At 45.8% G+C, this 4,423-nt stretch overlaps 1 long non-coding RNA gene across 1 annotated transcript in view; it reads left to right on the top strand.

The window, feature by feature from the left end:
- Positions 1-791: 791 nt before the first annotated feature.
- Positions 792-4,423, top strand: part of LOC103352971 (uncharacterized) — a 13,954-nt gene continuing 10,322 nt past the window's right edge. The window contains exon 1 of the long non-coding RNA XR_519983.1: positions 792-863. This is a non-coding gene — a long non-coding RNA (uncharacterized LOC103352971). The remainder of the gene's footprint in view (positions 864-4,423) is intronic.

Here is a 4,423-nt window from a genome sequence, read left to right as displayed (position 1 = left end):
GGGCACAATCATGGATGTACTCCCACCATCACCCTTTTTCACACTGCATGACAGTGATGATGTGTTTTCTTCGGCTTGTGCAACTTGCGAAGAAGTGTCTGATGTAGGAGAACGATCTTCGTGAAGTGGTGTTGGATGATGTTTCTTACATATGCTGCAAGTGGCTTTGTTTTTGCAGTCCTTTGAATTGTGTCCTCTTCTGAGACAGCCAAAGCACAAGTTGTTGTCCAATATAAATCTTTTCTTTTCTTGCACAGGCTTAGTGGCAAATTCTTGGCACTTGTGAATTGGGTGACTTTCTCCACAGCACATACATGTGACTGTGTTTGGAGATGAAAATGTGCTTGCTTTCTTGAATCTGTTAGTGTCTTTGGTGTTGTTCTCTATGCTACCATGTGTTTTTATCACAGTGGTTGATCTGTCAGACGCTTTCATATCTGTTATAAAAGCATTGGCCTTTGGTCGTTTTGCATCTCTAATTGTCCTTTCTTCATTGGGCTTCAATGTGTGACGGCCCGTGTACGGTGGCTGTGCGGGCAGACCCGAACGAAAAGGGGAGGCAGGAAAAACAGGTTATAAGGAAAAAGGGTTTTATCAATCAGGGTGAGGGAGTGGAGGTCACCAGGGACAGGAACCAGCCGCAGGAGTGTCAGTCGAGAGGGGTGCAGGTGGAGGTCTGTCTGTGCCGGGATCCGAGGAGGGGGAAGTGCCGCCGAGGTAGTGCTGGGGAGGGAGGCGTGGAGGAATCCAGGGACGGTGCGCGCAATGACGGTGTTCAGGGGACGGTGCTTGAGGTGCTTCTTCCCAGTGACGGTTTTCCCAGTGTTGGTGCTCGTAGGAGAAGAACTGAAGTGGTGGGCTCTGTGGTGAAGCCGGAGAGGGTTATGGCTGGTGTGGCTCGTGAGACGCTGGAGGCTGGAGTCGAAGAGGGAACGCTGGAGGCAAACAAAAACACACGAATTACTCGAGACTAGAAAATACTCAAACCTAGATACGATGCTTCGCTGAGGATAGCAACTAGGCGGCCTGGCAGTACCACTAGGATGAATCACGATCATCTGGCGCTGGAGATCTGTGAGACGCTGGTATTTCAGGTGCTCCGCTGATGAGCTGATGAGTAGCACCTGCCAGCGCGAGAAAGTCCTCTCTCCTTCGACTCCGCCCAGCCTGCCGAGAAAACACACACCCACCAAGACACAAAGAAAAAAACTACAAAACACAAACATATCCCATAACCCTCACACAATGCCTGAAAGGATGTTATGGGATTGCATGCTATTTCTGCTTCCTGTGCCACAAAATCAGCAAACTCTTTAAAACTGGGGTATTCCTCTTTCAGTTTCAGTTGCTTTGTGACATGACGATTCCAGCGTGAGGTCACCCAATCAGGGAGTTTTTGAAGTATCCTTCAGTTCTCTTCGCAGTCATTTAACACCTGTAGCCCTTTGACATGTGGCATGGCATTGCTGCAAACTTTCAGGAAATCACTAAACTGTCTGAGTTTAATTGACTCCCTAGAACCAATCCTTGGCCAGCCATTAAGCCTATCTCTAAATGCACGCTGCACTACAAAAGGGTGGCCATATCTAGCATTCAGGGCCTCCCAAGCTTGGTTATAGGCTTCATCATCCTTTCTGTAGAAACTTCCTTCTAATACAGATCGTGCCTCACCACTGATGTATTTCTGTAGGTAAAATAACCTATCAGCGGGATTTATGCATCGCCGCTCTATCAGTGCCCTGAAGCTTGTGCTCCACTCTAAGAATCTAAGTGGGTCCCCAGAAAAGACTGAAGGTTTGGGTGCAGGAAGTCTGGTAAGAACCATCGTGTCGTGTAGAGCTTGTGCTAATGATGCTTCGTTGATGGGGTTTGTTTCTTCATTGCTACTGTTCTTACATGCTTGTTCTATTTTAACTCCTTCATGAGCTGCTGGAAGACAATTTGCCAACTCACTGCGTGCTGCTCTATTCTCGTCCAAGGCCTCATCTGAATCTGCATCAGAGAAAACCTTAAGCTTTGCGGCTATCATTTGGAGATCTCTCTGATTTTCTAGTCTTGTAAGTTCTTGCCTTTGTGCAGCAATGGCCTCTTCCATCTCCATTTCAGCCTGTTTTGCAGCAAGTTGCGCAGCACACTCTGCTCTTTTTGCTGTGATGCTTTGCTGTTCTGATATACAACTTGAGCGGTGACTACGAGCTGTGGACTTGGAGCTGTTGGTCCCAAATATTGCGTGAGTGTACTCTCTGTCAAGCACTAAGTGAAGTCTTGCATTTTCTGCCTTAGCATCAAACTTCTCTTGCCCTGTTTCACTCATACGCACGTTCATGAGTCCCATTAAATCCCTTGTCACTGCTGTGCAGGAATCCATTCTTCTCCTGATCTCCATAGGAGGTGCTGCTTGAGATCTCATAGTTTCATACACCTCTCTTACTTGTTTTTCCAGCCCTTCAACGGCATCCATCATGTGACTTAAGTCTTGGTCAGAGCATTCATCCTTAAGTGTGCTACGAGAAGCTCTAACTTGCTCTTTCCAGTTTTCATACAGCTTGAGAAATTTACTGTGAGTCTGAGAAGCTTCTTGTTGCTTAAGTTCCAGCATTTTAGGTGTTAACTTTCTCTCACGCGAGGATTTTCTGGGTTCAACTCTGCCTGAAATGCTAGGGGTTGGCTTTGTGATATCTATTTTGCATATTTCTATTTTTGCATGTATTTCACCCATGAGCAACTCTAATCTCTCCCTTTCACTTTCATCAGTCTGTGACTGCAATTGTCCCTTTAGCCTAGTCAGTTCTGTTTGAAGCAACTTAATTTGTTCACTACATTCACCACCTAGTGACATTTCTCTGTGAACTGACATTGCATGTATTACCAAGTTACTGCTGAATATGCACACAACCCTGTACAACTGTGTAACTTTTAGTGCAATACAGGTTTTACCTCAGCAATTATTTTCTCTATTAAATCACTTAATATTCCATTAGATTATGCATCAAGACTCTCAGAACACAAATACCATTGAAACATTCAGAAACAACAATATAACTTTTTTTATGTCCTCTAGGTTGCCAAGGTAGTGCAATCAAACCTGCTGCGATCTGAAGACTAGTTCCCCTCTCTGCAGCGGGCAAAGGGCTGAGACAGACGCTGCACTCTAAAGTCTGTAGTCTGTATTTGCCGCGCTGTAGCCTCCATCAGTGAACGTTGCTCTCAGTCACGGTACTCTGCCGGTCGGCGTCCGAAGACGAAACTCCCGCTCTCTGCCGTGGATCAGCGATCCGCCTCTCTGACGGTTCCTCTGGCACGCTGCTACGATATTTGCGGTAGCTGCTCTCTTCTCCTCCGACATGCGCCGCTCTCGACTTGGGCCCCGTCGGCTGCACGTTTCTTCATCTTCTTCGTGCAGCACCGTAGGTTGAACGTTTTCACTGTAGCTGCACGGGTCTAACAAAAAAGGCCACGCTTCTTACTGATGTCAACGGAGGTTTATTCTTAATTCTTCTCTTCGGCAAACACCGCGTAACACCATGAAAACTAAACACAATAAACAAATGCACATTAAAAAACAGACATTTGTGGATCCTTCAGTCTCTAAATCATACCACATTATACATGAAATATAAACCAAAGATAATTACCCTTTGCGCCTCTTAAACCACATGCAGAATGGCGATAACTTCTATTAAGTGTCTCTGTTGCCTGTCCATGCCGATTGTGACCCACAATGCTGCTCTCTTAACCTTACTAAAAGTTAGTCATATGACCTGACTTGTCAAAATAAAACTCCGACACAGCGTACCCAACTTCTTAACTAAACTGGACCTTAAAGCGATGTATTTTTTAACAATCTGTTACATTCTTCATCTCAGTTCTCAATTATATATGAACAGCAAAACAATGAACTGACAGTCAAACACAAACCAAACACACACCACAACCTGTCTCTTAGACAGTTACAGAGAGCATTCCAGTCTAAGGCGTATCTCCTCATATTTACTGTGTCCCGGAGAGGCGGAGGTCTCAGAAAGGCTGACCATGTTCTCTCAAATAAACTATCATCCCCTTTCATTCGTGCAGTAAGTCTTTCTAAGGGTAAAATGTTATACATTTCTTGGTACCATTGTGTAACAGTGGGGGGCCTGTCACTTATTCATTGCTTTAAAATACATCTCCTTGCCAGAAGCAGAAGTTTGTCACAGAGTCTGAAATCAGATCTACACAGAGACAATGTCACGTCCTCTACCTCTGGTGTCCGCTAGTGGCAGGCTTTCTCCCTTTTTCTGCTCGTTCTCTTTTTCTCCTGCTCTCTCATTTCTCAGGTGGGCGTGAGAACAGACGGCGGTGAGGCTGGTGGCAGGTGTGTAGCATTGGTAATCAGCTGACTGGTCGCTGGGTGATTGGACGCCTGCAGCTGCAACCACTCTCC

Source organism: Stegastes partitus, unplaced genomic scaffold (genome assembly GCF_000690725.1).
Source record: "Stegastes partitus isolate 25-593 unplaced genomic scaffold, Stegastes_partitus-1.0.2 Scaffold57, whole genome shotgun sequence".
Taxonomy (NCBI): Eukaryota; Metazoa; Chordata; class Actinopteri; family Pomacentridae; genus Stegastes; species Stegastes partitus.
Note: the sequence above shows the minus strand (reverse complement) of the source record. Positions and strands in the feature narration are given on the sequence as shown.